Below are 25,097 nucleotides of genomic sequence, written 5' to 3'. Positions count from 1 at the left end.
TAAATTCACATAAATAACGTAAGTAATCTTTTCATTGTTAAGATATTCATAACATTCAAATAACTTGATAATATATGAACTCTGGATCTTCAGTATTTTTGATCAATAATTGATAATCAAGATTCAGTTTGCAATAACTCATGATCTAATGCTAAGAAGGGGAAACAGGTTTCTTCTTTAACTTTCATATTGGCTTTACTCTATTCAATAGATTGTGAGTTGAAATTCGTTCTCGGTCTTTACAAGTTATTTTGAAACGTTGTCAGATGAAAGGCATTCAACTATTTTATAATTCCTAACTTTTGGAAAACTTTTTATCTATTACATCTCAGATCCTTAGCTTAACTCCTCTGATGATCCAGTGTAAATAAGTGGTTCCATTTTCTTGCTATATTAAAAATTCACTATATATATATAGGCACACAAAAATAAACAAATTGGAATTCTTTTAATTCAGATAATATAGTATCCGTGGCACTTCTACTTTTACCATGACTCAAGTTAATACTTTTTCTTTGTCATTCATTAGATTTTACCTGTGAAAGGAGACACATCACGTGTTTTATTATAAAAATGGGAATGAAACTAAATACAGTGTTTTATGAGGTAATGAAGTTTTATTTTATATTGAGGGATATTTAATAAAATCTCTCTCCCTTACTACTTGACTCACAATCTAGCAAAACTGAATTGAATCCACAGGCTTTTTAACAAGGTTACTATTGGATTTTATGGTTCATTGCAATCAGATATATATTGAGGCCGCTGTCTTTATATTCTAGGCTTCTATAAACAATGTGTATACATTTTCAAAATGATGACACTTTCTTGTCTAGCCAAATCATCACAGAAAATGTCCATTATTTCCTCAGTATTAATAACAAGACAGTATAGAATTCACCCTCTATATATTCACAGAATTCACTCTTTTTTTTTTTAAATTTATGTCTCCTTTTCTTTTTTTTTTAATTTTATTTATTTATTTATTTATTTATTTATTTATTTATGGCTGTGTTGGGTCTTAGTTTCTGTGCGAGGGCTTTCTCCAGTTGTGGCAAGCGGGGGCCACTCTTCATCGCGGTGCACGGGCCTCTCACTATCGCGGCCTCTCTTGTTGCGGAGCACAGGCTCCAGACGCGCAGGCTCAGCAATTGTGGCTCACGGGCCTAGTCGCTCCGTGGCATGTGGGATCTTCCCAGACCAGGGCTCGAACCCGTGTCCCCTGCATTGGCAGGCAGATTCTCAACCACTGCGCCACCAGGGAAGCCCCGAATTCACTCTTTATACATTCAATTTCTCTGTTACCAATTATATTTCTGGTATAACTAGGTTTTGAAAACAATCTCAGTTATAGTCCTTATTTTTAATAATTTCATTTAAAATTCACTGATAAAGGAAATAAACAAGGCACTACCAAAAAACCCTCTGCCCTTTATTATTTTATATAAGTCATATATTCTGTCTGTCCTTGATTTTTCACCATTTAGCTCATCACTAAATTTTGACTAATTATTAAACATTTCTCTTCCTCTATATTAAAAAATAGCAATTATTAACCCCCCATTTAATATTCTGTGAATTGTTTTAGTGTGATGTTTTATTTCTTTTAGTGATATGTACCGATGATAACGAAAGTAGCGTGCAGCATTTGTGTTCCATCTATTTCCATATAGATTAAAATTCTTTCAGTTTGGGATCTAACAGTTCTAATGCCCATGATTATTTTTAAAGAAATACCACTAACTCCCTGCATGATTATTTAGAATACATATTTTTTAAAAAAATCCTCTTCACTTTTAATGGAGCTATCAATTGTTTTAGCAAAGTTTCTGATTTACTATTCATTTAACAATATATTTCTGGAAATTGTAAGATTTAGTCTGATCTGCTCCCTTAAGGAGTACCACAGGCTACTTTCACAGCTCCCCTGAGAACTCCCCTCCCTGTGCAGGATCCAAGAAGAGGGTTGCAAGTACCTTCTAACTTTGAGAGTAGTTCCCCATATTTACATTATTTTGATGTAAGAGAAATCAATTTAAAGGGAAGCCAACAGAGTAGTACTTAGACTGTGGAGCTCTCATACGAACCCATATAAGTTATGCCATCCCCCATAACCAAGTCCCCATTGAACACTTCCTCCAGACAGGAGAAAAACTGGCAGGTATATTGCCTGCATACTTGGGAGCTGTCACATAAACAACATTTAATTGCCTTCGTTTGCCTTTTCAAATGACCCACCAATAGTTGTGGTAAAGTACATCCAACTTTTCCTAAAACATAAAAAATATCAGATTGGTGGACAAAATTCTATTCAGTGATCCCTCCCTCAAGTCTTTTTTTTTTTTTTTTTTAATTTATTTATTTTTTAATTTATTTATGGCTGTGTTGGGTCTTCGTTTCTATGCGAGGGCTTTCTTCTCGTTGTGGCAAGCGGGGGCCACTCTTCATCGCGGTGCGCGGGTCTCTCACCATCGCGGCCTCTCTTGTTGCGGAGCACAGGCTCCAGACGCGCAGGCTCAGTAATCGTGGCTCACGGGCCTAGTTGCTCCGCGGCATGTGGGATCCTCCCAGACCAGGGCTCGAACCCGTGTCCCCTGCATTAGCAGGCAGATTCTCAACCACTGCGCCACCAGGGAAGCCCTCCCTCAAGTCTTATACCCCTAATTCTCAACTCTAAGACATCATGGACCCTTTTCCTTAGCATTTTGCATGCTATTGGTATGTACCTATTACAGCTGGAATGGAAATGTTGGAGGTAGTAAAAACAGCATTTATAACCCAGGAGTTAAGGGAACAGTTCAACATAAAAGGGTGGTTTTCATAACTGCCTGACCATAATCTCATCAGTCTTCAAGACTCAGTTCAAAAATCACTTTTCTCAAGCTTTCTTTGGCCCTCAGCATTCCTGATCTCTGCCATAATTCTAGGACTAGCAAGAACCTCTTAGTTAGTTTCTTTGCTTGTTTTACTGTTGTCCTCCAAATTCAGAACCTATTCCTGATAGGGCTTATATGTGTTTTCAAGATTAAGTTAGATTCCAGTTAGACATTTAATATACTTTCATGGCTGTATAGGTAATTACATGCTACCCATAGATTTTAAAGGGTCAAAGTCTTGATGCTCTGGAATCTAAGGGAGGGAATTCAGAAAGAAAGAAGTGGGTCATTGTAGAAGATGATGTACAGAGAATGAAATGTGAAGTCGGAAAGATTGAATATCATATCAAACACATTTTTTCAAAGCAGTTAAACTGGCCTTTTAATGATATTACTTAGACTTTCCAGACAAAATGTGTAACAACTGAACTAATTCTTATAAAATGACTTTGAAATCCCCAAACTCAAACATAATCTCACAGTCATTATTTGTGATAAAACATTAATGTGTTTTATACCTTGATTGTGAAAAATACCAGAAGTGAGACAAGAAAATAGATTTATTGCGAGTTACAAAATTTGAAACCGAAATTGATCATTTTTATTCTTTCAAGAAATTTTTCCCCAGGGCTATTTTAGCAGCAAAATCAAAGTCAGAACCTAGGCTCCTCTAAACAAAGGAGTTTAATTGTATCTTACTCTCCCTCTCTTCTCTGTCTCTTAGGTTTCTCAGTAGTATCTAAGGGGTAAGAACCGTCCCCCATGGAGGGTAGAGATCCTTGGAATTCTGATGATGGTGATGATCTTTGTGAAACTGTGAGGTGAACATTGAACACAAAATTGATTTATGATGGGGTGTCTGGGGAAAACTGCACTCCTTCTCTTCGGTCTCCTGAAACTAGCCAATATTACCTTTGTTTGGGGTAGATGCTCTGTCCTCTGAATATAATCATGGGACTGTTGGAAACATCTTTTCTCTGGGCTTCATGCCATTCCTTTTTCTCTCTTTTCTTTCTTTTTTTAAAAGATGTTGATGCATCTAACTCCATAGGATTTGTGACAACGCTACATACAGCCCTCAGGCTTTGCAAATTACAGACTTCTTATCAACATTGAGGTAATTTTTTATTAAAATCACATTTTAAACTCATTACTGCCGAAGGTTTATTTCATTTTTTTTTTTTTTTTTTTTTTAAAGCATTATTGGGGCTTCCCTGGTGGCGCAGTGGTTGAGAGTCTGCCTGACAATGCAGGGGACACGGATTCGAGCCCTGGTCTGGGAAGATCCCACATGCCGCGAAGCAACTAGGCCCGTGAGCCACAATTACTGAGCCTGCGCGTCTAGAGCCTGTGCTCGGCAACAAGAGAGGCCACGATAGTGAGAGGCCCGCGCACCGCGATGAAGAGTGGCCCCCGCTCGCCACAACTAGAGAAAGCCCTCGCACAGAAACGAAGACCCAACACAGCCAAAAATAAATAAATCAATAAAAAAAATTAAAAAAAAAGCATTATTAAACAGCAAAATAAATAAATAATTTTAGATTTATATCATGCAAGAAATGACGGGTCCTTTGCAGCAAATACATTTAGGCTACACTGTATACAGTCTACAGCAAGACTGTTCAGCCACAGTTATTTCATATAGTTCTTATACAACTAAATGCTAATTTCCAAACTTCTCACTACATGGGTCACTGGGTGAAGTCAAGGGCTAGAGATTTTACAATCACATGTGAGAAAAGTATGCATCTGGACACACTTTAGGGCATATAGAACAGGTTGGGACATTATAATAGGAACTGATATGTTATTTTATAAGTGCTAAAATTCTCCAGGTTAATATAGCTCTGCCCATATTTTATATAACTCATTGGTTTGGGTTTGCTAATTCATAATGTAAAAATAATCCAGGGGTGGGATCAAAAACTCGTTCAATTGGAAATGAGCCTCCTATCTCAGTACTGTCATTTTTTCCTCAGATGAACTGTAGTTTCTGTCATGAGTAAAATAGAATAGAGATCTTACAGAAAAAAATTGTCAATTTTTGGCCGTGCAGCTGTGGCCAATATCCTAAGTATCGAAGGACCAAGGATGAAAATATACATTTTTAGGAGGACAGCCATATAAGAGTATACTTCTTACCAGTTGACTATCTAAGTAAAGAGAAATTAACAATTTTATATAAGCTACTGCATTTTAGTGTATTTTCTTATAGCAATGTACAAGTCTCTCACATTACTCAACTCCAAGAGGGCACTGTTTTTATAAAATTCATTCCCTATGTACACTCCTAGTGTACATTCCCAAAGTACACTCCTAGTAACAAGTGATGTATAACATATCAAACAAGAAAGAAACACTCAGGAAGAATTGGGAAATTATCATCTAGATCTCTGTTATTTGTGCATCACCCTTTAGCTTTAACAAACAGAAAAGAACAAGTTGTAATTATAGGCTCATGATTTACATGAATGATATTTAATGAAATTATAGAACACTGATAAATAGTAGAGTCTATAATGGGAAAGTGAACTCTAGCCACTACACAACATGGTAAGCATGGTAAACAATGACTAGGGGAAGATGGCAAATAGAAAGGGAAAAAAATAGAATTAATACTGACTCATTTAATAAATCTTGATAAAATAATATGATTAATTTTTAAATGGGAAATAACATATTAATCAGATGTAGATATTTTGTAGGTTCTATAATTTTTGTTAGATAATTGAACATTTTATAGTATTTCTTTGTATATGAGAACACCTAATATAAGATAAAATTGATATAGAGAGAGATGGGTAAGGATAGTAAACACAGGTAGGGAGATGGATTATAGAAAGTGTCTTATAGGTCCTAAGGGCCTGTTACCATCTCTTCTTCATATTCATGTAAGCATACTTTATTAGAAGACTTAAGTCTGAGTTTTTCTGGATATGTTTGTAATCACTTCCTCCCGCCCCCAATTCCACCCCCATTTTGAAGATCATTGGTCCAAGAAACCTACAAGTATATGGGACATTGTAATAGGCAAAGTCACATATGTTAATAACAACAACAAAAACTGTATTGTGAGACCCTTTACACAATACAATATAGAGAATAAGGTCTATGTTGTCTCCCACTAGGTCTACATTCCACAAAGCTGGATTTGAAAAGCTGAGGCAGAGGTTCATAGCTGTTCACTAAAATTCTTTTTCCTGGGTACATAGCTTGACTACATTCCCATATGACTGAGTCCAAATTAACATGCACCACTTCCAGGGCTGGACCATATAAATCTCACCCTGATCCTCCAGTTCTTTTCACATTTGTCTTTTGAAAATAGAGAGATCCAAGACACTACAGATCACTGGAGCTATAAGAAAGGAGACCTTGAGTTCCTGAACTACCATGTGAAGAAAGCCACCCACTGACCGGGAATATCTTCATTTCAATGCTGTCAAGAAATCAAATTTAACCTTTAATCTTATTTAACCTTGAGGATCATGTGTTAAAGCAACTAATGTTACCCAAGCTTTTACAGGAGACTAACAAATAACTCTACATTTTCCTCTATTCAAATACAGAATGAAAGGAAGAGGCATGGGAGTGGAACAGGTGGTGGTAAAATATGACCTTACTAATGTATAAAGCTATTCCAAGGGGCGCAGTGTAGCATTCAGAGTTGATCTCATGAGCTTCCAAAGACATCGGGCTAAGTGACCCTTATTCTAGTTTCAAAGTTCTGTTCTAGCTCTAAGTACACATATAAACTTCAGGGAGAATTACTTATCCCATAGGGTCTGAGGATGATTAATAAAACCTTCCGTTACGCCTAAAAGCACTGACCTATACTGTACCCTTTAGACAAATCGCATATTGCATAATCGTGATAAGTGAAGTGCACCAGGCCTAGATAAGCTAGTCTCTGGCATATGTCCAGACGAGACTAAAAGAAGAGTCGTTCAAGCCATGAGTGGAAAGATGCACTTTGATTGGAGTATGGAGCTTCCTGAGGTGTGAGGAACCCCTCCCTTCCTCAGAAATTACAATCTGCCTTGGGGGCTCCCCTGAGAAGGATACTGGTATCCAGGTCCTTGAAACATTCATCGTTTTGCCATGAACATGTATGTGCTTCTTTTCTTCTGTAAATTTGAATAACTAAGAATTACTTGTTTTGCCCAGGTGGTATCAGTGTCTGGTCTCTCCACAAATTTGGACATACTGTTGACATTGGTAAGTACAGAGGACACACACAGGCAGAGACAGACCACCATGCCTTGCATTAAAAGCAAATAAAATTTAAAGTCCTTTCACAAACAACGTTTCAAGTTTAACTTTTTTTTGGTTTGGTTTGTAATGATTCCCGGGAATGCTGTGATAATTATAGAGGTGAACTGTAAGTTTCTGGTACTTGTTAAAGTCGCCCAAGCAAAATAATTTTGCAGAACAGTAATCTAAGTATGTTGATAGTGAATAATAAGACAAACAATGAGATCATTGCTGCTTTGAAGGGTTTTAGAACTGTGAAAAGGGCATCATCTGCTTTTAGAAACAGAGGTGAATAATTTTATCTTCTACTTCTTAATTTACAGTTCTATTATTCACCTCTAAATGCCTTTATCCATTTCTTAGTAGCTTGCCCTTAAACAACATGCTTCTACCATTCTCACAAGCAATTTGATTTCTCTTTTAGTTTAAATAGAAGCAGGTTGACACTAGATGCAAAATATCTACTATGTCAATTGTCTTAATATTTTTCCTTGAAGTGGAAAGACTAAGATTAATGCACACACACACACACACTCAGAGCTCTAAACAGCAACAACAACAACAACAAAATATATAGAGATATAGATATAGATACAGATACCACCAGAAATCTATTAGGATTTGCTGTGAGATCAAACTCTAAATGGCACTGCATCCAAACTTTCTGCGTAGGTCTGCAGATTTTTATGCATTATTCAATTCATTTAAAAAAACACCTTAGAATAAAAAGCAAACACAATAGAAACTAAATGAGACAGTCACAGAGAACATCAAAAATAGTAATTTAATCTCCCATACAATATTAAGCTTGTTCAGAGACTATTTTTGGTTCTTTGGATTCTCTTTCGAATCTAATTCAGTTTATATATGGATATGTTTATAGGGAGTGAAGGGTAGAATTAATTACCCCAAACATTGTGGATCCACCCCTCTAATATTTTTCATGTTAACACACAAATCTGTTATCTTCATTACTATTATACTGCACTCAGATTACAGCACAATTAGAGATCATTAACCCTCTCCTTTATAATCAGCAATTTTCACGGGCCACAGATATGCATGCACCTCTAATATATTCCTATGTATCTTACACTTGCATTTACCAAAGTGTCAAAACAACTTTTTTTTACATCATTGCTATGTGTTTTAGTTTCTGCAAGCTGGCTGTTAGAAGACAATTATTTCTCCTAAATGGCTTTCCCCTCGATCTGGCTATTTTTTTAAAGAAAGAATAAAACACTGTAAAAATCAGAAACTTTGGTCCCACTCCTTTTATTTTATGCACAAAGAAGCTTATTTATGTATGCCAACATCACACGGCAGAGAAAGACACACTGGCTCTTTATTATTTCTTCTGTACTTTATACAGGAAATGTGTGGAGAACAGGTCTTTCCTGAGGTATTATACTCATGTGCTTTAAAGATTAAGAACACTCAGTATGCCAAAAAAATGCTGTATACAAAAACATGTTTTATTGATTAATTTACCGAAATTCAGTTAAAGTTTCTTTCAACTTAATGTGTTTGTATATATAAAATTGTATATTCATATTTTGTAGTGATGTGATTATCTGGTGCTACAATTCTAACATCTAATAGGTTTTATTCTATTTCAGTTTATTTATTTTATGCTTTGCCAGAATGTGCTTATTATGGAAGGCATTCTCAAGCATGAAAATAAATTATAAGCAGCTGGCACATAGCTATTCTTTAAATTATAAACTTCCTGATTTTTAGGGACCAGTATTCTTTTTCTCTTTCACTCCTCCACATATCAAAACCCAGGGAATATTCGGTTGTTTTGTATGAAAATGTAGTTAAGGGAAGTACACCCACTTCTTCTGTCTCATGCAAAGACTGAGCTCTTTAACTGGTCTCTCCTTTGCACTCACTTTCCTCTCTGATCTATTTTGCACAAGGCAGCCAGGGTGATCCTTCACAAACACACATTTGACCATGTCAACTCCCTGCTTACAAGAGTGTAATTACTTTCTATTCTCACTAGCACATTGCTTTGAACAGAATATATAATCAGAAATACCTGTTGAATATTGCATGCCCCCAGGATAAAGTCCAAACTCTAATCTGTCTTCACTTACAGTGTTTGGTGACCTTTCAGCTTCATTACTGATCAATCACCCAGTGTCACTTAGGTGACATGAGGCCACTTCCATAATATCCAGTGTCAGAAGACAGAGAAGAGATGAAATAATTCCTTCAGCATTTAAATATCTAAGCTCAGAAGTGACATCTGTCACTTCTAATAATATGTCATTGCCCCAGAGCCACGTGATTCTTCCTAAGTGCGCAAGGAATTGGTGGTGTCGGAAGTACAGTCTCCATGTGCCTCGAAGAGAAAAGAGCCAAATATCAGAGAACACAGTACTGTGGGCCACAGTGCCTCATCCATAACAGGAATTTCATAAACTCTTAACGAGTAATAATCAAGATTCATTAGACTGCAAAAGATGACACAAAAACACTTTGGCAAACAAGGGAATTAACTAGTTCTTGTGCAAAATTTCAAGAAAGGCAGGGGTACTGCTTGACTTTATGTTTCAGAAACGTAGACTTTTCTATTTTTATATACTCCTACTGATTTCCCATCTCTACCCTCCCCTGGTTCTCCACCTTATTTCTCAGACTGGTCTCTGGCACAGCTGTAGAGGTGGAATTGTTGTCAAGTCCAAGTTGTACATTCCCTATATTCCCAATTGAGTCTTGCTCTCTCTTCGTTGTAAGTTCAAATACATTATTGAAGGACTCTGGTTCCCAGTTTAGCCTCCTCGGAGTTGGAATAATATGTTCCACACAGCTTGAACTTGAATGCAAAACGCTTATTTAGGCCAAGCACCACATCCAGATAGCAGAGGTTAAGCACTGTACAACTTACTAAATCCTTATTACCTGGAACCCTGAAGTAGTTTCTGCTCTTATACTATAACAGTGACTATATGAATGGACAATGGCCATCTCATGTGTAAAAATAGAACACTGACACAGAACCTCTGCAGCAATCAGTTTAAACCACAACCTCTGCAGCATTTGGCCCCAAATAGTAAGGAACTAGTTGATAACTGACAGCTTCCCTGATCTTTGCCCTCCAGCTCCAACTTAGGCCCAACCACAAAAAGCCAATTATGAGCCCTAAACAGTCACGCAGGATGCCCCACTCTGGTCAGCCCACCCCCAGATTCCCTGTGCCAACATCTCCAATCAGGTCACATGTGAAGCTTTCTTTTCTTTCCACTATAAACATTTTCCACTCTCTGCCTGCCATGTAGTCTCTGTGAAATGCAAGTGTTGGTGGCTATTCTCTTGCTATATCAAACTCTGATAAATATCTTTTACTTGTTCTCATTTGGGAGGTTTTCTTTATTTTCACCGCCATTAAGGAGACTCTGCGGGCTTCCCTGGTGGCGCAGTGGTTGAGAATCTGCCTGCCAATGCAGGGGACACGGGTTCGAGCCCTGGTCTGGGAAGATCCCACACGCCGCGGAGCAACTGGGCCCGTGAGCCACAACTACTGAGCCTGCGCGTCTGGAGCCTGTGCTCCGCAACAAGAGAGGCCGCGATAGTGAGAGGCCCGAGCACCGCGATGAAGAGTGGCCCCCGCTCGCCACAACTAGAGAAAGTCCTCGCACAGAAACGAAGACCCAACACAGCCAAAAATAAATAAATAAATAAATAAAGAAGGTTTCATTTAAAAAAAAAAAAAAAGGAGACTTTGCAACAACCGTTAAACTAAATGCACCTAATTATGCGAAGCCTTTATTTTCTACCTAAATAAAAATTCTTTTGAACCATGTTACCAAAGAATGCCCCCTTTGTGTTGAAAACCTGTGGTCGCTACTAAATTAGTAGAGGCTTCTGCTTTGCTTATTTATTGTCCTTTTCCATTTTGTACTATCTTATGGGTTCCCTATATGATAAAAACATTATTTCTCCAAGGTGACAGAGTATATTTAAACCCATGCTATTACTACTTATGAGGTTGTTTTGTGATTTACATGTCATATTATTAGCAAAGATGCATTAATCTTAACCTGATTTTTTTTTTTCTCCCTCAAGGTTGAAATACAACCAAACATATATCTGATAGTGATTCAAACTCTCATCTTGTCCAGTCAGACCTGTCTTAAGTGGCACACTTTTAATTAATAGTTTCTACCTTGGAAAAAAGAAAGGTAATCTTGTTTTGGATACGCTATTACTTCCGGAACACTCAATCTGCCTGGATTGTTGAGTTAATTCTTATAACTGGAACATGCATCCTAGCCTGAGGCAGAAAAAGAGAGAAACAAAAGAGCTAGAGAGAGCACAACAGAGAAAAAATGGGCATTTATAGAGATAGTATTAGAATAGTATTAGAATAGAAGGGACTTTTTTTTTTAGTACCTACTAACCATATCAAGTGAGGAAGGACTTACCTCACAAGCATATCACTTTAATGATTTTGCATGGTTGTCCTCTGCTCTGAAGAATGATTGTCCTTATAGCCTGCAAAGTATAGAAAAGGTAGAGAAATTAAATTGTGTATTAAGACAAAAATTACTTGACCTTTCAGAAGGACTCCATCTCCCTTGGTCTGCAATGCTTCCCTTATGTATTTCTTTTCCCCCATAGGCTTTCCTTTATGAAATTGTTTCTGGGTGACCTGTGAGATGGGACCTAGTTCCACCACTAGTCAAGTCTTCAGTGTTGTGTTCAGTTACTACAATGCAACCCAGAGATTGATGTAACTATCTCTTAATGTGACTATCTACATATCTATCTTAAAATTAGAATTCAGAGTTGAGATGATTGTTATAAGGACACTTCAAAATGCATTAAATTGAGATGATTGCTATAGGGACACTTCAAAAGACATTAAATTGAATTTTAAAATGAATTTGGAGATTTTACTTTACAGAAAATAAAACTGACTTGGTTGGTTGAATGGTTTTATTTGCCATTTAGGCTCCTAATTTCAATCTGAGGTCTGCTAACCCCTGGGATTAAGAGAAAACTATGAAGAGCATTCTGACCAAGCAAATAATTTTAACCAGTTTTCAGGTGTCACATTCGAATAACTGTTTCCTAATTCTTGTTGTTCCTCTTTCCATTTTTTCCTTTTAAAAAAAAACCTTTCTCCCACAAGGTTTCATTTTCAAAAGAGAAGTGTACTTCTCAACCTTCTTGAACTTGACTCTGATGCTTTGTCTTTGGGTGTTGAAATCTCCAGGATGCAAAACAAAGGGGACAATTCAAAACATTCACCTCTATTTTAAAAAGTAGATGACTCCAATAGCTAGATAACAAAACCTTTGACAAATAAATTTTTTATGTTTTTATATTGAATTCTTTCAAAAACTTGAAGAAATATCTAATTGAGTTGTCAGTGGACACATGATTATAAATCAGTTTTTATGATAAATTACTCTGCAATTTTTGTCATAGTTCTTTGAAGGAATTCAAAGAACTGAGTGACATAAAAAAGCCTCTTCTCTCATCTCCTTATTTCTGAGAATAAGATTTCTCAGAGCTTAAATCTCTAAAAATGAGAATATAGAAATATAGAATCTGATGGTCACCTTCTAACAGTAAGCAAGATTTATCTATGGATAAATGAATTTATAATAAAAAATTTATTAAGAGATGCATTTTCCCAAGAATGCTTTTAAAAATAATTGCATTTCAAAAACTACCAAATTATTACTTGTTAAAAATTAAACCAAAATGTAAATTTAGTTTTATTTTTAACAAATAATAATTAAAATAATAATTTTAAAAACACATAAAACTATACAGCAACTGAAAATTAAAATTATTATTTTTTTGTCCATGTGATCAATACATGGCTTTCAAGCACTAAATCAGTAAATACGATTGGTAACCATTCTGCAGGGAAAGCAGTGCCATGAACTCTGGAGCCGTTTGATTTAAGTGGCCCAGGAAGGCTTGAGTGCTGGCCATCTCAAAGATGGCAGCACTATATCAGAAACAAAAGTCCCTTCCATTTCTCTGAATTCCAAACCTCTAGGGTTTTATAATTACTGAAGAAAGGTAGAGGGACCTTTAAAATAACAGATACTTAATTTTTCCACAAAATAATTCAGGCAGGAACAGAGCCACATTTAATGTTTATTTAGGAAAGTAAGTGAATGTGGCATTTTTGCCCTTGAGCATTGTGAAGAAACTTCATAACTCTTAATACCCAAGTTGCCAGCTTTCCTATATCCTGAGGATAGTGACAGACTCCCTCAGTGTTGATGGTTTCATGTGCATTTACCTCACCCCTATCAGTAATGAAGTACTGTGAAAACGCTGAGATGGCAAGAACCACCACTTGTAGATGCAGAGGGTAAGAATCCAAGTGTCATCAATGCAGACAGCATCTTCTAGATATCTTTTTTTGAGGGTCCTTCTCTTGGAAACTTCACTTGCTTTCATAAATGATTAACTGGGCAGTGGTTTTATTTTAAAATGTCCTCTTTTCATCTTTCCAACGGAAAGATTTTGAAAGTTGTCTGAAGCTGACATTGTAGACGTTCACATTTTAATAGAGATGCCTTCTTCCATGAGATTTTGAGTGTCTTTTTAAACAAAAATTGAAAAGCATTGTCTGTAGTTCTATATTTCTCGTAGTTATTTCATTGACTGAGAGCACTTAATGCGTCATACTATTCCTGTGTTCATTTTTATTTAGTATAGCTGTGTGGAAGGATCGACTGTCGTTTTTAAGGCAGTGAAACATTGGATATTGATGTGTACCACTGTTATATCAATGCACTTGTTTTCAATTAGCAATAATCACACCTCAGGTAAACCTCATTGGCTATGCTTATACTGCCCCTGTACAAAGCTTCAGTGTATTAGATTGTAGAGAAAGAAAGCTATGTGGCATACAGCTAAGAGGAAGGATTGTGAATATAAATAGCTCTAGGTTTGAATCCTGGTTCTGTCACCTTCTTTAACCATTTCCTGTAGGTATTTGGTTGTTATGTAACTGACACTTTATAATTTTAAAAGAAATATTAAACATTGCTAATTTGTGAAGATTAGATCAATGATTTTTATTCAGATATTCTGGCTTTAGGTCATTCAAAGTGGTGGGAATCAATATTAAACTGTGATAGTTTTGAAATGTTGTTATTTTATAATGAGACTAGATTGATAGATAATAAATCATTCCACACTATAAGAAACAGTGTAACAGACAAGAGCTTGGAAAATTCCTACCATTCTTTGTCTCCTTCCCTTGTGAATTTCCCTGTTTTATAACTGAGTTGGATTTCTTCAGATTTTTTTTGAATCTAACATTTTGATATTCCTCATCACAGAAATCAATTTATTCTTAATCTCACAAGATATATTGTCTGATGCAGAAGCTAAGGAAACTCTTTATTAGAGTACTAATTCTACTTTACAGTGTAGGTCTCCTTTATCCTAGGAGTCACATTTACAAAACTTTTTCTTTTATTTTTTTTAATTTGTGTAAATTTAATACTCCTAGGTATTAGAGATCAGTAAAATAATACAACAGAAAGAGCACTGTTATATTACACTGAATTTGTTATAATGGTAACCTTTTAAAACAGAAAATTAATTTTATCCCTTATCTTGAATGTGCTGTGGCATTTTTATACTCACCTATTTTGAGTGAGTAGATTATAAAAATAGGTGTTAGTTTGGAATGTCAATATCTTTACTGTTCCATGGTAGCAGTGTGTCTTCCTTTGGACAATGGGCACTTTTCAAACAACAAGCGTGCATTTGAACTGTATATACCTTGCCGGCGTCCCCTTGGACTGGAAAACTCCTCTCTTCAAGTTGTCAGTGCCTTCGTAGATGTGGCTCTTCCAAACTGAGGAGAGAAATTAATGCACTAGTATTAAATTATGGTCACAAATATTAACTTTTGGTCTGATCAAAGTTAAAATTATAAGCATTCATAGTTTTAAAGTTCTAATTTTAAAATAGGCGACACTTTAGATACCTAGGTACAGATACAGACAGTGATACCATCTTGCAAAACACGTGCTGTCATTTAGTTGTTGTGCTTGCCATTACCCAGGGCTGATTATGTTTCAGAAGTTGAAATTGTAAATATTACTTTTATCACTTTACACATTCCTTCTTCAAACACACACACATGTCCACACACACACACACACACACACACACTCTCTCACACACACAATTATATGGTTGCTATGGTAAAATATTTTCCCTGAAAAAAATTGTTTGCCTCAATTTGGTATAATCAAATTTATTATATTCTCAACAAGTTTTGTGCTTTTGAGCAGATGAGTTTTAACTCATGTGGGATTGACTGCTATTCAACTGACATACAAAAGTTCCAGGATAAAGGCCTGTTTGTATTTTAGTATTTCTTCAGCAACAGCCATGAGATCTTTGTTAAATGCAAATAAATCTATTCTATATTGCTAAACCTTATTTTAATACTTGGGGATGTTTATTCTGCATCTTTATAATTTACCAAATTATAACAGATTTTATACACTTAACTGATTTTCTCTTACTTGGCTAATGTTCCTTGAGTTCAGATATAAAATTTCATCTATTATTTAAAATTAACATAAAATAAAATCTAAACAGCCTAATTTTCTATGGCTATATCTTTTCAAAAATAAAGAATCACATATTTCTCTGTGTGATTTTAAAAATGCACTTTAAAAATCTTCTATTCATGCAGTTAAGCCTACTAATTCCTTTAGCTCATCTTTTATATGAGAATTGGTTTCTAAACTTGGCTAATAAATAAAGAGTGGTCAAAATCACTCTTCAAATCTCCTTGAACTATGTCTCATAGAAATTGCTATACTGTTCTTAATATGTCTATTAAAATGTATCTTTCTTTCTATGCTGGAATATTTTTCCTTTAGGTAAGCATCAGTTAAGCCATTGTCTTACTTTTAGAACCAGTATTCCATTAAAAATATATACCCTTCAACAATAGACTCACACTCAGATGGATGAGATGCTCATATAACAAAAGCCAGAGTGGATTTGAGATTAGATGGGGGAACATCAGATATGTGTCCCTTTCACCCATTTTATGTTCATTCCTGAAAGGAGACAAGGAGAGGAATCACTTGTGACATTCATATTTTATTTTGTCTTCTTTTTTTTTGGCTGAGTGACTTACATATCAATTTTCTAAGTTAAATATATATATATATATATATATAGAGAGAGAGAGAGAGAGAGAAACTCCATTATAAAATAAATGAAATATATTTTTCTATTTACAAAACAAAGATAACTGTTAATATGTTCCTCAATAAGAATACTGAAAATATTATCAATGTAGTTTAGATTAACACAAGTACAAGTTTCTATAAAAAATAAAAACATTTTATTATTTCAATATAACACTAATTTTTGAATAAAGGTGGAAGAGGTAAAGGTGTTATTTTTACCAACTAAGTTGGCAACTGAGAATATATAGAATATATTTCTAAATAAAATGCAGTATATATTTTGTTCAAAAAGTTTTCTTTGAAGAAATTCTTTAAAGTGAATCTGCTCAATGTCTCCTTCTGGTTGTGTTATATTATTTCTAGATGCCTGCTGTATGATGCAAAATATCTTCTTTACTCATCACTGTTGTCTCTTTGGGAAAACAATGTATTTTTTTATAATTTCTAAAATAGCTTCAGTGTGATGTTCAAATGAATTAGTAAGTTTTTTCAGATAATATAAAGAATTTTGCTTTTTGTTAGTTATTGACCAAATGATTAAGTTTAGCAATCTGTGGGAGAGATTATCAAAGATATCCACCATCAGTTCCTTCCCATCCTGTACATAAGTGAAATTCTCCCCAAAGAAAAGAGCCTGTTTTACTTCCTCTTGAATCTGGGATGACCTTGTAACTTGGTTTGTTCAGTAAAATGAGAGGCAGTGATACTGTGCAAATTTCAAGTCTGGTAGTTTATTTATTTATTTGTAACTGAAATATATTTGACTTATTGTATAAATTTAAGATGTACAACATGTAGTTTGATGTATTTATATTTTGTAATATGATTGCCATTGTAGTGATAGTTAGCACCTCTATCACATCACGTAATTATTATTTCTTTTTTGTGGTGGGTATAAGTAAGATCTAGCCCCTTACCAAGTTTGATTATTATAGCACAATCTTGTTTATATTCACTGTGGCATGTATTAGATCTCCAGGACTTATTTGTCTTCTAGTTGTAAGTTTGCACCCTTAAACAATGTTACTTCAGGTACAGTAGTTTAAGTTTAAATTTAAGAAAGCTGGCAGATTCTGCATAATCTCTGGGGAAAGCCATTCACCACGTAGAAAATCCCACTTTCCCTGGGCAACTATGTTGTGAGGAAGCTTAAGAAAGCTAGACTGAAATGAGACATGGAAGACAGCTGAGGAGCCTGGTAAGAACTGAGACTCTGACATAAGACACCAGTTAAGTCATCCTAGCTGCTAGGGGCCATTCCGGTGGTCCCTATCAAGGCCTCTGCTACTGTAGAGAGACACAAGCCTTTGTGTTCTGCCTTATCTGAACTCCTAATCCATGGAATTACAGAGAAATGAAACTCATGTCATTTTGGGTTAAGTCTTTATGCAGCCATAGATTAATGCAACAAAATCTTCTCAAGGACCGTTGGGTGCTATGCCTGATAAGTAATATTAATGGTAAAAGTAAACACCATTTCTGAATCCCTTACTATGTTTCCAGCAAGAATTTTATATGTAAAATCAAATACAATTCTTACAACAACCCACTGAGGTAGACAGATGTTGTTGTCCTGAGTAAACTAAGACTTAGAGAAATGAGTGGCAGAGATACTTAATAAAAAGGGCAGCCAAGACTGGACCTCAGGTCTGACTTACCCAGGGTCAAGTTTTCAGCCTCAGGATGTGCTTAATTGTGCCAGAGGTTGGGGAAGATCACTGGCTCCTGGATTCCATCAAGTCTCTCTCTTGGGCTGAAGTTTGTTCAGCTCAGTCATTTTATTAGTGTTCCATTGTTGCCGTAACTGACTTCCACAAATATTGTCAATTAAAATAACAACCATTTATTATCTTCCAGTTGTACAGATCAGAAATCCAGCAGGCTCTACTGGGTACACTGCTTAAGGCCTCACGAGGAAGTAGCTAAGTTGTTGGCTGACAGGTGATCTTACCTGGAGGCTCTGAGAAAGAATCTTCTAGGCTTACTCAGGATATTGGATGCATTCATTTCCTTTCATTGTTTCCACAAGGTCCCCTAGATCTATCTTCAAGCCAGTCACATAAATCAAAGCCTTCTCATGCTTGGATATCTGACTTCTCTTTCTGCCTTGTTTCTCTGACTTGTGCTTCTGCCTTCCTCTTCTACTTTTAAGAGCTCATGTTATTATGTTGGAGCCCCTTGGATAATACAAGGTAAACTTCTTATTTTAATCTCATCTGTAAAGTTATTCTTGCCATGCAGTGTAACACATTCACAGGAGTAACACTAGTGGCTGAATGTCGTGGAGGCCAAAATTCTACCTACTGCAGCCACTGAGTGTTGGTTTGCAAACCTTGGGAGCTTCCTGAGTGAAACCTGAAACTGGTCCCCATACACCCAGGGGAAGGGGACACCAAAGAAAGAAGCACACAACTCCAGATTGATGGGTGGCAGGTTTAATAAGCCAGGGAACTTACATACTAAGCTTGTCTTGGGTGGCTGCAAGATGAGTAGATCTCTGCAGCTGCTTGCCAGAATCTTTAAAAAGTTTATATAGAGGCCAAAAGTGTGTTCAGTCCCATATTCAGTTCAGATGGTCTCAACAACACCTGACTCTCTCTAAGATATGTCCTTGAAACAGCTCCTAGTGTGGGAAAGGTGGGCGGAACTTGAACATTCATTCCAAGGACAGGGGAGTTGTGAGGATCCCCTCCCTATTGCCTGGGTCCAGCTCAAGGGTCAGTTGGTAAGCACATCCTCTCTAATGATCTCCTCCAACACTTGAGCCTTGGATTGCTCGACATTGTGGCAAATTCTTGAAGAATACTCATTCCTGCTGAGCTGACCTCACCCTGTGACCCAGTCTTCCCAATAAACCATCTATCCTGCCACCCAATGCCACCAGAGGAAGGAGCTCTATTAGTCCTAGTAGTCTTGATGTATGTTGTTTCCTTTGCTCCAACCCTTTGCCCTGCCCTTGTGCTGAAGAGAGAATGTTTTATTCCACCTATTATTAGCCATCTCATCAAAAGGCACCACAGTTACCACCCTCAGTATATGTACTATACATTGAGAACAATTGGCTTTGCGGAAGATCTCACTAAGTTAGTGAGACCAGCTTAATTCATAGTTGGGAAGAAAAAAAAAAAGCTAATATTCACTATATCAGATCCTGTGGTGAATATTAATCAATCATCTGGTAATACACAGTGGATTAAGGATTGAAATCAGGTTTATCTCGATACAAACTCAGGTTCTTTTTATGTTTTATAAAATCGTTTTCATTAAATTATATTAAAAATGTGGTCAACAACATGGTTTCAGAAACTATCATCACATGTATACACTAGATTTTATCTAATGTTATACATTTAATGTAAGTTATAAACTCATAGATGTAAGCTGTAAGATGAAATAAACATGAGCACAAAACAAACAATAAAAATTTTCCAAGACCAACTTTAATAAAAACATTGTTTTTGCTTTTTTTAATCTCTGGTCTTCCATATCAGAGCAATAGACCAATATCCAGTTGCCAATTTATTTTACTCTATAGAACTTTGTATTCAGTCATTTGCTAGCAAGCATGCCTTTATTACTAGCCAATTGGATCTTTGAAATTAGAAATTGAATATTTGAAGTCAGGACTTGAGCCTAATAATCAGCTTATTCATTGTGCTTAACTGAATGCCTACAACTCACAAGTCATTTTATTATTCAACAGATATTTCTGAATGTACAAATAGTACTTGGCTTTCCATTAGGCATCAAAATTCAAAGATAAAAGTTATAGTCTTTGCATTCATGAAATCTATGTCCTTATGGACACTCATAATGAGTTTGTGAACTACAATAAGGGCACAATACCCACAGGAAATAAAACTACTGAGTCTTCAGGCAAAAACCAGAGTGATCTTTCTAATATGTGAATCAGATGCTCTACCTCTGTGATTTAAGGCCTTTCAATGGCTTCTACCATCTATTGAAATAGTTATCCGTGACCCTCATTCATTGATGCATTCATTTAGCAAGGATTTCAAGTCCTGTTATGACTCAAGAATTGTTCCTAATGATAAACAAGGTTGATAAATTGTGCCACCTCTCCAGAAGTCTATGATCTACTGAGCAGAAAATATGGAAATAAGCAAATATATGAATAAGGAAATAAAGACCCTGAAACACAATTGCATATAAATATTATAAACACATCAAATATGTGTGTATAGAAATTATTTTTATAAGTTCTATGTACATAATATGTTTGTGTCCCATGCCCTGAAGAAAATAAAAAAGTAATAAGTAAGAGTCTTGGAGGGGGTAGTTAGAAAACTGGGAAGACCTCTCTGAGAAAGTGTCATTTAAGCTGTGATCCCAATATTTGAATTTGTAGGAGTGTTTCATGGAAAGTACATGGTTCCATGTAACGAATCAATGAAAAATTCCTTAGCATAGAATAAGCTTCAAATTTGCCAAGAATACAAGAACACCAACTGTGCCTTGAAAGGCAGTGCCCAAGAAGTGCAGTAGCCTGAGAAAAAAGTCAGAAGTTTTGTTTATGTATTTGTTTATATATTTGTGTGTATTTCCTCTTTTGAAATGAGAACTTCATGTAAGCAAGGACTTTGTCTTTTTCAATTACTGTTCCTACAGCTAGGACATAGTAGAAATATTCATATTATGAAAAATAAATAAATATTGATTGATTGAATAAATGAATTTATTTTAGTTTGGGGGCAGTTAAATTTGCCAAAATTAAAAAAAAATTAGTGTTGATATGTTTTTAGATAACTTTGAACACCTAGTCCTTAAGAAAAAAAATTTCATCACATTAAACTCTTCATGAAAGTAATTTAAAAATTATAGTAAAATGAATTATAAAAATCAACAATTTTCTATAGTCTTTGCTATACTATTGGAATAATAAACACAATTGTCTACTATTGAAGAAAAGTAATGTAAAAACTAAATAAAGTTTCAGAAAACATGGAAACCCATCCCAATTATCTACCCTGGGAAAGAGTTGAGGTATGTACAATATCTAGAAATGTCTAGTTATTATTTAATATAGTCACACATTTAGCAAACTAAATACTACATTAGTGAATGTTTAACACACTTCCACTAAAATAAAACTAAATAGCTAAAGTCCAGAAAAATTTCTAAATTTTACATTATTTCAAAGGGTAGTAAATTTTAATTTAGAGATCATTTGTTATTAAGGCAAAATACAGAAAACATGGGAAAGCAATTTACTTGAATCATGAACAACTCTGAGATTCCCTTTTTGGGTATTAAACATTCTCTTAGTGTCATAAATAAAACATTTTTTTAGAAAATAAATCATTAACATTATGCCATATGTCATACTTTCCATTTTGAATTATTTAAAATATGTAGATTAGAGAGTGGGTTAAAATATACTTTCAAAATTAAACTGAAACTACATCTTCTATTAAAATTGGAAAGTAATTTTTATGAATGAAACTTATAGTTTAATGCCATCAATTCATGCTTCCTACCTCTGCTATTCTATTTTAATTTTAATTTAAACCAGCTAAAGTAAGCCTATAGGGGCATATATTGAAAGGACACGAGTTTATTTCACTTAATCAACGATTTCCTAAGCACTGACTCTCTTGCCTTTAGCTTCCACAAAAATAAGGCCATAACATAACCTAGAGTGTTGTTTCTAGTTTTATTTATCTTTTATAATATCCCTAGAACTTTGTAGTAAATGGCAAATGTTACATTTGTCCAAACATATAGAATCACATGCATGAAAGACCCCTCAAAACTAATGGCATCTGGTCTCATTCAATAGTCTTCATCTAGTGCATATTCAGAAGCTACTCAGACTCATATTCATATTCAATGTCAGACTGTATAAGAAAGTGTAACTATTAGTTTTCTGAATACTAGTATTAAGGAGCAGACAATTAAGAAGGTAATTTCCTGAATGGCAATCTTCAATCTATGTCGAATTTCCTTTCAAACATAAAGAGCTTTACAATTTGGGGCTTCCCTGGTGGCGCAGTGGTTGAGAATCTGCCTGCCAATGCAGGGGACACGGGTTCGAGCCCTGGTCTGGGAAGATCCCACAAGCCGCAGAGCAACTAGGCCCGTGAGCCACAACCACTGAGCCTGCGCGTCTGGAGCCTGTGCTCCGCAACAAGAGAGGCCGCGATAGTGAGAGGCCCGCGCACCGCGATGAAGAGTGGCCCCCGCTCGCCGCAACTAGAGAAAGCCCTCGCACAGAAACGGAGACCCAACACAGCCATAAATAAATAAATAAATAAATAAAAACTTTAAAAAAAAAAAAAGCTTTACAATTTGCTTAATCATTTTCAGTCTGTATATAAAGTTATATTTATAGGATTTTATTTTCATGGAATGAATAAGTAAGTAAATGTCATACTTGAAAAGAGTATGGTAATTGGGTCAAACGTCAAATCTGAAAAGAGCTATTTTTTTCTATAATTTGAAAATTCAAACTTAGAAAAAAAAGTAACTGCTCCTCCACACAGGAAAATGAAAAGCAGATTGATTTTATTTGAAATTCCTGAAATTTTCAATTACTTGTATTCAAACAATAATAAACACATGGATTATTTCCAAACTGTATTCCTCAGAACCTCTGTACCTCACAGCTTCATTTTTTTTACAATGGAGTCCTTATAAAATTTAATTTATTGAAGATTCAAAAGGAGTATTTATACCTCTGATCATCATTTATATTTTATAGTGATTATCTGTTATTTCCAATAGTAATTGCATGTATTTTATTTATGTAAATAGATAAGTCAATACTTTAAAGTATTTAGCCCTATAGGTTCCCAAAGCAACTCTTTGAAGTAGGCAAGGACAATATCCTCCAAAGAATTCAACTTTAAGTAGAAGAGGCAGGGAAAATAAGTCAAATCTTAGTCCAAAATTCTTTCTAGTATTCTTTACTGTTTCATTGCTTGAATAGCTCCTGAGACAGTTCAGCTAGATGTCCTCCTAGTCTTCAAGGGAACACATAGAGCTGATGTGTATCTGAACATCTGTAGAGACTAGGTAACCAACAGACAGGTAAATCACTCAGAATTTGCTCTTTCTGTTCTTTTCCTTTTTTGCTTTCTCTCCTTTTGGTCTTCTGAAGACTTAACAACAGTAGTTTCAGAAAGATTACAGAGTCGAAATGTAAATAAAAATTCAAAAGAAATGGACTGAAGAAGTAGAAATAATGTATAAGAAATTTATAGAAGAAAGGAAAATGGCCTGGATCAAAGGGGTGCTTTTTAAGCTAGGCAGGGTAAGCATGTTTAAACAATGATGAGCAGTTTTTGAAAAGGGAGGAGAAAAGGGAAAAAAGAAGATTTTAAGACAGGTTTTGGGGAAAGTATGGATTCAAGGTAAAAAAGAGATGGACTTCAAAGTTGGTATTAAATTGGTAGACTCACCAAGGTATGAATTTAAGTCTAATCACCACTTGGATAGGTGTTGGGAAAACAACAACAATAACAACAATTAGACTCTGGATCAAGGAGTTTACATTTATGGAAAGAGGAGAGCCTGCATTAGAAGGCTCAGGACAGATAGAAGCACGAAAGAATTCAATATTAGTAATAGGGATTCAAGTGCAATATATGGTGCTGTAGAAAGAATAATGACACCTCAAAGGTGTCTGTGTTCTAATCGCAGGAATCTTTGAATATTTTAGGTTTTATGGTAAAGGGGAATTAAGGTAGCAGAAGGAAATAAGTTTGCTAATAAGCTAACTTTGAGATGGGAAGATTATCCTGGATTATCTGGATGGACACAATGTAATCACAAGTATCCTTGAAAGGAAGAGTGAGGCAAAGAATCATAGTCAGAGAATGATTTGAAGATGGTACACTGCTGGCTTTGAAGATGGAGGAAGGGGTCCCAAGCCAAGGAAATCAGGAAGCCTGTAATATCTGGGAAAAGCAAGAAAATGGATTTTCTCCTAGAGACTCCAGAGGAAACTCAGCCATGTGGACACCCTGATGTTAGCTCAGTAAGACCTATTTTGGACTTCTGACTTTCAAAACTGGAAGACTGTAAATTTGTTTTTAGCCACTAATTTTGTGGTAATTTGTTAAAAGAGTAATAGAAAACTAATAGAAACATGGGTAGCAAGAGTGTGTTTAATATTTTCTCTCCTGTTATATTTTAAACCCTGTGGAGAAAAGAAATTCCACTTTATTGATTATAATGTTGCTTCTTTTATTTAAAAATACACACTTATATTAGTTTTCTACTGCAAGAAATTGGGTTATGCGAATGTCAGGCTAGTCAAGTCTGAAATTTGTAGGACAGGCCTTCAGGAAGGGTCAACTAGAACTCTAGAGGATAGGCGGAAGGTATTGTCCACAGACAATATTTCTTAATCAGGGAAGCTCCAGATTTGCTCTTAAGGCCCTTCAACCGGTTGGAACAGGACTATCGGAATTATCTAGCATAATCTTCCTTTCTTAAAGTTAATGATTATGTGCTTTACTCATATCTGCAAAATATGCTCACAGGAAAACCCAGATTAGTGTTTGCACAACTGGGTACTGTATTCTAGCCAAATTAATACCTCAAAAGACCAACACATCTAGTAAGGCCAATATTTTGAATATAAGGGAGTGAGATCAAAATCAATTGGGATGAAATAGAGGTGAATGTACTTAGCTACTAGCCAAAACAGCAGGCAGTGTTTCCACTTTAGTTTTATAATCCAGAATGTATGAGATATGCCCATGGAAGGAGAGGGTTCTACATCTCCTAGGTC

The 25,097-nt window shown here is 35.5% G+C and overlaps 1 protein-coding gene, 1 long non-coding RNA gene and 1 pseudogene across 45 annotated transcripts in view; 1 reads left to right on the top strand and 2 right to left on the bottom strand.

Moving 5' to 3' along the window:
• Nucleotides 1–4,268, top strand: part of LOC132362147 (NEDD4-binding protein 1-like) — a 35,109-nt gene extending 30,841 nt beyond the window's left edge. Inside the window, exon 3 of the mRNA XM_059916154.1 lies at nt 4,075–4,268. The gene's annotated coding sequence lies outside the window, so the exon portion shown is untranslated. The remainder of the gene's footprint in view (nt 1–4,074) is intronic.
• Nucleotides 1–25,097, bottom strand: part of LOC132362148 (uncharacterized) — a 322,664-nt gene that overhangs the window by 76,965 nt on the left and 220,602 nt on the right. For 42 of the 44 annotated variants that reach the window (XR_009502243.1, XR_009502250.1, XR_009502246.1 and 39 more), the window contains 3 exons: nt 16,102–16,204; nt 14,904–14,979; nt 11,564–11,633 (listed from right to left, as the gene is read on the bottom strand). This is a non-coding gene — a long non-coding RNA (uncharacterized LOC132362148). Of the gene's footprint in view, nt 1–8,699; nt 9,481–10,863; nt 11,413–11,563; nt 11,634–14,903; nt 14,980–16,101; nt 16,205–25,097 lie in introns of those variants that run through there. The other 2 variants (XR_009502277.1, XR_009502280.1) reach the window with 2 other exon arrangements.
• On the bottom strand, nt 13,847–13,979 carry LOC132364235 (U4 spliceosomal RNA; annotated as a pseudogene).

Source organism: Balaenoptera ricei, chromosome 3 (genome assembly GCF_028023285.1).
Source record: "Balaenoptera ricei isolate mBalRic1 chromosome 3, mBalRic1.hap2, whole genome shotgun sequence".
NCBI lineage: Eukaryota > Metazoa > Chordata > Mammalia > Artiodactyla > Balaenopteridae > Balaenoptera > Balaenoptera ricei.
This window is presented reverse-complemented; position numbering and strand designations above follow the sequence as displayed.